This window comes from Bombus huntii, chromosome 17 (assembly GCF_024542735.1).
Source record: "Bombus huntii isolate Logan2020A chromosome 17, iyBomHunt1.1, whole genome shotgun sequence".
In the NCBI taxonomy this organism is placed as follows: Eukaryota; Metazoa; Arthropoda; class Insecta; order Hymenoptera; family Apidae; genus Bombus; species Bombus huntii.
The window spans coordinates 5,803,472-5,812,509 of NC_066254.1; positions in this window are offsets into that span (position 1 = coordinate 5,803,472).

A 9,038-nucleotide genomic window follows, 5' to 3' on the forward strand; every position below is an offset into this window, starting at 1 on the left:
TCGCATATCTATGAAAGACGTTGCACGATTCTCTTAAAATGGAAACTAACGATTAATCGTTTCCAGCGAATTTTCGATACGTACAATATTCATCGTAATACTCTGTACTTCTGATTACCTGTAATACGTTATACGCAATCGGTCCTTGCAGTCCTAATTGTCGAGTAGCTGACATAGTAGCTTTTACGTATGTTCGTCATCTAGAACAAAAGTTAGAATCCATGAGAGGAGTTCCTGTGTTAGACCGCAGGATCCCCCCGGGGTCAGGCAATGTTCTGACAGTAGTATTAAACTTGTCGAATATTGATGTCTCTTTGCAACTGTGTCAGTTCACTAAGTCCCGTTGTACTTTAGCAACGTAACATCAACTTAGCACGTAGATGAATACTTGTTCGCGCGTTTTACAAAGTAAAATAATGCTGGAATAGTTGGAAAGCTCCATCCGATTTGATACACTTTGGAGAAAGAGCGGGCGAACATTTTTTCGTCCATTCTTCGTCGCTCAATTTTGGAACTGAATTTCGTACCGAAAATTAGGTCCTGAGATGTAAGAGATCGAAGAAGCCCATATTCGTTAATGCGTCACTCGGTGCGCTCCGATGTGTGGATCTTTATATCGATAGAATAATTAAAAAATTTGTTCTGACGAATTTTTCGTTCTGCTTCAATCTTCTATGATCTATCATCCTGCTCTCGGTAATCGAGCGTGCCATAAACGTGGTTACTTACGAAGGCTAATTTAACTATTGTTACGATACTTGTAACGATAGCTTGTAAGAATTTCCACGATCCCTATCCAATTGCTCGAAGCCTCGTTCGTCCAGATCTCGTCTCTCTCTCTCTCTCTCTCTCTCTCTCTCGCTGCACGCCAAGAACGGCTTCGGGTACACGGAAGTACATGGAACGACGTCTAACGAACACTCTGATTGGGCCTTTCTTGCGCTCGATGACCAGCCACTCAGTATACATATTTTCGAATTCTCGCCTGGGCCTTGCCAAACTCTCGATCGAGTTGAGCAGATCAGAATCGCTACATCTTTCGAACAGAGCGCTTTTCTCGCCGTTTTGCACAGAATTCAGAATCGCTTGGTTTATCGAACAGTAAACACCTGTCATCGTTTCGAAGAGAATTTAGAATCGTACCGAGAACATCAAATTCGTTGATCGTCATCATTCGTATTTCATTGTTAGGAATCGTCTCGAGATGGAACCATTTCGTGCTTCCGTTTCCTTGCTCCAACGATCGCGCCACGAATTTTCGAAGCTTCGCGACATCGTTCCGATAGCACGTTTGCACGTTTTTTTGTGAATAGTTCATCTTTCCGGAGCTACTCCGCTATTTCAATCAGTCACCTAATATTAGTTGCGCGAATGATAAATGCAATGTCTCGAGCGAACGTTACGAATGAACACACACACAGAGTTATAAATACATCGGAGCCTTTAACATTGGCTGAAAATGTCACAGTGTACGGAAAAAGTGGTAGTTGCCACGTACGTAAGTTGAGGAAAGAATAAGAGTTTGCAAAAATGTCACGAATGCCAAAGGTTTGTTTGCAAAAGTCACTATTATCATTAAATGACTTTGATAGAACACGGCTAAAAGATTTTTTAGAATAAAAGACATAATATATTACTACATTTTCTTGATCCTTTAACAAGGAAGTAAAATTGAAAAAACGAATTTTACACGTAAGGCTTAGTTTTGTTTCCAAGATTTGAAGCGTGTAATTGAATGGAAGATAGTAGCAGGTTTAAAATACCTGCCTTCTCAAAATCATATGATACGCGATTTTATATACAGGGTGTTTGGTAACTGGCGGTACAAGCGGAAAGGGGGTGATTCTACGTGAAAAAAGAAGTCGAAAATATAGAATAAAAATTTTTTTTGTAATTTTTTTTTTTTAATTTTTCCATCGAGACAACGATCTACAGTGAGATCCGTTATAACGAGACGTGATAAAGTGCGCGCGTACCGAGCGAAAATTCAAAGTTGATTTTCTCGAAAACAAAGCCTCCAACGAAAAAGTTTTATTCTATATTTTCGACTTCTTTTTTTGCGTAGAATCACCCCCTTTCCACTTGTACCACCAGTTACCAATCACCCTGTATATTTCATTATAACAACAATCGGCCGAACGAACAACAGCTTAGTACCCGATAGAACGCGTCAGTATCAGTTAAATATCAAAAGTGCTAGGTTGTATCGCGATTTAAAGAAATAAATAGTAAATCAAATTTCAGCCACGAGAAATTTAATTCCCAACGAACGGAAATTACTTAATTACTTTGGAATATCTGGAAATTTGGTGGAACCTAAAGTTTTTGTGCTATTTTGTTCCATTTATTTAATCGCGAATGTACTTACAAGTTATAGCTGTAGATATTTGCAACTTTACATTGTATTTATTATCGTTTATTGTTGCAGAATCGTACCTAATTGTGCCACCAGTTAGACCAGGACCACCCTATATGTTCGCATTTAAGAATAGCGTATATTTATTTAAAACAAAAATGTACATACATGTGTATGCAGCAGAGCGCGATTTTTTAAACTAAATGCCAATACGCTTGTATTTATATTTATCGGAATATTAATAAAAAATATTTTTCTCAATATGGAATAAACATTTGGAGAGTGCTACATGGATAAATTAATTGTAAATTGTTCAATTTATTTGAGCGGTGTACGTTATTTTGAAATATTTCTGTCGCCGTAGGTTAAATATATTTGTCGGTTATCGATATCGAGAAGATGAGAGAAGAGGGAAAACAATTTGAAAATAATTTGTGTCGTATATATGTAGTATTTCTCTAAAAATAATACCTTTTATCGTACACGTAATATCTTTGGTGCACGGCGATTCAATCGAGTATTCGTTGCTTCCTTCGTCTGTGCCTTTCCTTTCTTTTGTTTCTTTCTGGCGATTGTCGGGCCAATAGCGTGGCGTCGGCCGATAACGACAAAGGAGTTGGAGTATCGGCTCGCTGATGGAGCGGCCCGCTAAGAAATCTGATTGTAAAGGACGACCGAGCTAACGCTTCCATTTTTCCCGAGGCATTGCCTGTATCCCACAAAAATCTATTTCTCGCTTTTTATTATTTCTTATTCCGGCAAGTCGCGCGCCGTCACGGCTGTTTCGTTTTCGCCTCTCAAAGAAATATCACGACTATTTCAATTCTCGCTGATATTGCCGGCCGATAGACGAGCTGGAGCTTGCCCGAGGCGAACTCGAGTCATCCTTTATCTTATACGAAGCCATGTATCCATATAGCATTCCGAACCCCTTCTACGTTCTTTCCTTTCTCTATTCACCTCTTTCCAAACCTTAGATTTTAGAACGCGTATCGTTTCTCATACGTGTACTTATCAACAAACATTTCTACTTTCTTCCCTGTAACTACTTGGCGCCAGACGGATTAGCGAACCAAAATAATTCAAAATTTCTTTTTCGTTTTCTACAACTTTAAGCCATCTTTCAGACGATTGATCAATTCCGCTTGGAAAGGATGCCGTGTATTTTCACGCTTACGAATATACGAAAGCGCGTATCCGACAACAAAATGTATCGAGCGAGAAAAATGACAGTTTGAGGCTCATTATGATGTGTTTTGTATCGGAAGAAACGCGTGGTCTGGCAATTTCACAGGAAACCCAACTCTCTTCTCTCGAAATCTTTTTCATGTCGCGTAGACGATCTGAAATGGTTTGTCGTGTTACACCTAACTGCTTCGCAAACTGTTTTTGCGTTTGGCTGAATTCTCAACCAGTAGTTCCTCCAAAGCGCGGCTTGTCGATCAAACTGCAGTCGCCACTTTGAACTAAAATGCACACATATCGTATGATGCAATACCTTCGCTGAGAAAGTGACAAATCAATTCGCTTGCATTTTTACTATATTTTCCTTGTTGCAATCCATGAGGAATACAGTGACGGATATGCACTTTGTGCATATGCCATTATCGACGTTTATGAATTGATTATTTTTCAGGATTATCTTGCAACTCCGGCAAACAAAATGTCCTTCTCAGTAGTAACGTATCGGCTATGCAGACACCAAAGGGCTGGAGAATCATTTCGTTTTATTATCAATGTTTGAAACGGTGAGAAGGTATTGGATTATTCGTCTGTTTGGCTAGTACATCACCAATCTGGTGAAATAAGGACATAATTATAAAAAAGAGATTTTTTTGTATTTTATAATGAAATTTGTATAATGCTAGGATCTAAGCAAGTTTCTTATCGATACTATAATAATTTTATGTTGTATAACATTATACGTATATCGTATTTTAATATTTTGTCGGATAGAACGATATTAAAAATTCGTTTGTAAGATTGTATTTCAAAGATTACCATTTTAATTAATTTGCAATGACCTAAGAGATAGGTAAAGCGAGTATCCTGTCTTACTGTGTATTTTCGATTACCAAATCTACCGAAACATTATCGAGTAAAAAATATTTCTATATTTACGCATTTAGAAATTACGAAACATTTCTCGTCGCATGTCCTCTGATAACTTAAATTTATAAAATTGTTTAATTTACTGTAATTTAACTTTGAACGAGAATTAAAACTTAATATCAGCCAACGATAAAAACGTGAATAACAATATTTTATAGTTTCAAACAAATGATAAGATTAAGAGTCTGTCATTACATAGATGGATTATTTTTGCATAGAGTTGTTATTTTGATGTATATTTTGCTATTTCTATGTATTTTATTCCGGCGACGAATATGAATTCGTGCAAGTATTGTTTTCAATCAGGAGATAGTACCGACCATAGATATTCCACGTAAGCAAATAATCGGAGAGCTTCGAATACCATCGTTCTTGCGACCCTCTTACCTGAAGGTATAAAAATTCTTAATCTAAAACCAATTCAGAAGAGCGTGCTAGGGAAAGCCATGGTTTTTATAGGAACACACTCACCTTATGTAACAGAGAATTGGCAGAAGGTATTTCCTAATATCGAGCCATCGTCCCTTGAAAAAGAATGTTGAAGTGACATCGCAAAGAGGGAAACAGGAAGGCAGTGAAGGCAAGAGAGACGAATGAAAAGAGACGGGAACACGAGAGAACGAAATGGTAAGAGAGCGAGAGATGGGGGGGGGGGAGGGGGAGATGAGTGTCACTTCAATCCCTCTTACTTTTCTATGGAGAAATCTACCAAAACAAAAGATTCCTAAATTCTTTCGATGAGGAAAGTAAACGATGGCTATAAGCGGACTATTAACTTCAACGAATCAAAAGGAAGATTTATCTCATCATCATAAAGTCTTCAAATTTAACGGCAATAGCCCACTGTTGCAATTAGTCGTATAATTAAGGGGTCATACCTTGCTAATTTCGGTAATTACGCAGAAAAGCGGGCCCTAGCTGCAATTTTGTTCAATTTCGGATACGTTGTAACACGCGCTTTGTCCGAGGCGTGGCCCTTTTTAGCCCAAGTTGCGTCTTTTCCTTTTTATAATCACAATGTGAACGACAAGTTATTTTCATTTACGTTTACTCTTACGACCTAACTCTTATTACCTCCACTAACATCGAGTCTCAGGCCCATCTGATAATAATTCCAATATCTAGCACTTAATTTAATAAATAATTAACGAAACAATTTCTTTGCACAAACATCCTGTATCAAAATAAAAAGTTGGAATAAGAAAGATCTGCGCTGTGCCCAACGGCCCACCAAAATGTTCGATGTATACAACTGAAATTTGAAATAAGGAAAGCGTCAAGAGAATCTAAGTTTTGAAAGCGATGTTATAGCGAGGCAAACTTTGGCATCCAACGCTTTTGTTTGAAACTTCTGACAAATGAAGTACCCGTGTTAAATTGAGACGTTTAAAACTAAACGATATCTATAGCAAGGGCAGTTGGAAAATTATACTAGTAAAATTAGGAAATAAATCAAAACACACACAGTGAGATTCTCAGCGTCGGATTGGTGAAGATTCGAAACAAAGGGTTCGAGCAAAATGGTCGTTAACCTTGAAATTCAGACTCAAATTTCTTTATTGCGTCACATTCTATTCATCGCGAGGATCGAAAAATTCCCTGTCTCTTCGGTACAGTGCTCGCCCTAGAAAAGAGCGATTAGATCGCGTTCATATAGATTTAAACTGATTTTATTCACAATGTTCTATAATGTGAATGTGTTGCACTTGTTATCGGAGTAGGCGAATAAATATAACCAATAACGTGGTTCTCAATAATTCTTGCTCACACGTTGGTGGTGAAACGTCTTTGCTTAAATCTTTCGTTGTATGGGTATTTCTGTTTGCTCTAACACTTCTTAAATTATTCGTCACTCGCCGTCCTGGCTTGTGACTGATTCTTACTGGACGAACTGTTCTATGTAAGCTCATTAGTGGGCAAACACGAGCAACATCGATAATCCATTTTTCTTTACGCCAATGGATGCGGTGGATGCGGATATGGATTAAAACGCTGCAGTATTAATTCGTGATTACCAGATTGCCAATCCAGAATGAAAATCCCTTTGCCTTAGAGCTTTTTCTGCGCCTAGATGTTCCTATTATTTCCCATTAATTTTCAAAAAGTAGCATTTTGCGAGCTAATCTATATTTCCTGCTGCTTTGCCAGTAGCGTGCTGTATATTTCATTACTGCAAATGTAAACACATTGTGAACGAATTTAGTCCAAGAATGATCGACACATCGACACATCGAAAACGGTTGAATTTAGATCCGTGATTCCTTTGAAACTTTTGCCCCTTGTGATAAGTAGAATAGAAGGTCAATTTTGCACGGGCTTCTTTTTACAAATCTCCACCGATCCAAAGGTATCGAATCACGCTATGATGATTTTACCCTCTGTACATATGCAATTGTTTCTGGATTGTACAACTATGCGGATGAGACTTGTCTCTTTGATCGTCGGAATAATACTATCTCGTTCGGATGTGCGAATAAGACTCTTTTATTCGAATATCACGATAAAATATCTAATAATATCTTTTTCTTCAAACAAGAGCGGCTAGGGGAAGAAACGCAAATATAGATTAGAAGATTGGCAGTGCATTGAAGATTTTTATAGGCTATAAAGCGAATCTAATATTGATGGAAGAATGGACGGTAACAGCGGTAATTCTGTGTCGGAAATTCTATGTAAAAAGAGAGGAACCTGGATTAGGTAGCGCTTAACGTGAAAACCGCTATATCGAAAAATTGAATATATAGAAAAATAGGCATTGAAAATGTTCGAAATAGTAGTCGGAGCGACGGCCACGCGATACTCTACATTTTGCGTCATATCGTGGAAAACAAAATTACGTTTCTAGCGATTGTAGAGAGATAGATAAACGAAAAGCACCTGGCCTGTGGTTAAAGACAGCGATTTCCGGTCCGTTTTTATGACCTTATACCTACGGCACAACGTATAAGAGATTTAATCGTGTCTTATTATTAAATGAAATTAGTATTAACAAAATACCTTGGTCTGCTGGGTCTCATCTTGCCGCGATTCCGTGCGGCACAGCATAAACAAATTGACTTTTCACCTACGCAGTTACCTGCGTCATGGAGGTCGTAACAGGGATTAGGTTAAAATTGAAGTCAAGGTTGAACATTCTTATTTTTTCCCGAAACTCTTATCATTTTACGAGAAACGTTTGATGTTCGCCGTTCTTAACCAAACAACCATTTCCGCGCACATCTTTTTGTGTCTGCAAAAGTAACGAAGATATTAAAGTGGATAAGATAAACGAAACACCCTATATACAATGTGCTTGCTTCTTCTACGCTTTGCAGTTAAGAAATGAAACGTAAATTTGAAACGAGAGGAAAAGGAGGGAGCTACGTAACAATAAATACATAGCTCTAAATAATAAATAAATTCCCTCAGTTTTTAGAGATACGGATGAATATGAAAAAGATATAAAATCTTTATCTGGTACTTTTCTATACTTTCTGACTGCTTCGTAACGCATCTTTATAACACATGATACATCATTTGTATGTGCATACATAGTGAGGTTAGGTATGCAGAGTAAGTTCCTCGCTGGTTAACTTGAAGGGAATGTTGTTAATTATGCTACGTGATAATGGTATCGTAAGATGCGAGTGGTTATCGTATCGCCGATTCGTATCACCCACGTATCGAGGTGGAAACGGTTGTTTTTATGTATACATAGGTAAGTCCAGGAGGGATGGATCACCGGGAGAGACGGACCTACGTATATAGTCTCGAGAATATCCGCGAGACATGTGTTCTTTGAACGAGACGTATGGCAACAAGAAGATTTAATTATTGCTGTTTTAATTAAATTTAATTAAAGACCCTCTAGGTAGTAACGAAGGAGAGCCAAGTATTTCGAATAACAAAAGTTAATAATAAAGAACGCGACGAAGACTACAATGACGAAAGAAGATGAATGGATCGAATGTGTTTTCTGATCTGAAATTTAAGATCATGTATGATCATTGTCGCAAGAAAGAAAACAAGACAAGTATTTAATGGATATTTCCTATAGTATGCAAGAATGTTTTTAATATATTTTGCAATTTTGTAATACTAGTAGTAATAACGGTAGATGGAAACGGAAACTCTGTTTTCTCATTAATGAAACAATTTTTTCAGCGAAAATATTGGTTGAACTTTACTCTAGAGGGTCAAAAATTGTAGCCGATTCGAAACTGAGTAACTTTTATATAAAACATCTTTTATCAGATCGTCGAAGTATACCCATTTTCTTTCAAGTTTCAATTACGTCTATTTCGTTGTCACCAGAAGCTGCTACGTGTTTCTTAAATTTTGCCTGCATCGAATAATTACAAACTTCGAAAAATATTAATTACAAAAGAGGGGTAAATTCATACTAAATATAGAAAAATTTTCTTGTATTTAGTGTTTCCTGCTACTTATCTGTAATTGATTAATCTGTAATTAATAAAATTAAAATTTTTTTCGAACGAAGCATTCTCACATCCAAGTGCCTTAACTCTTTCGTATAGAGAATAAAAGAACGCATCAGTTGATGTATAAAAAGATATAGGATTTCATTTAA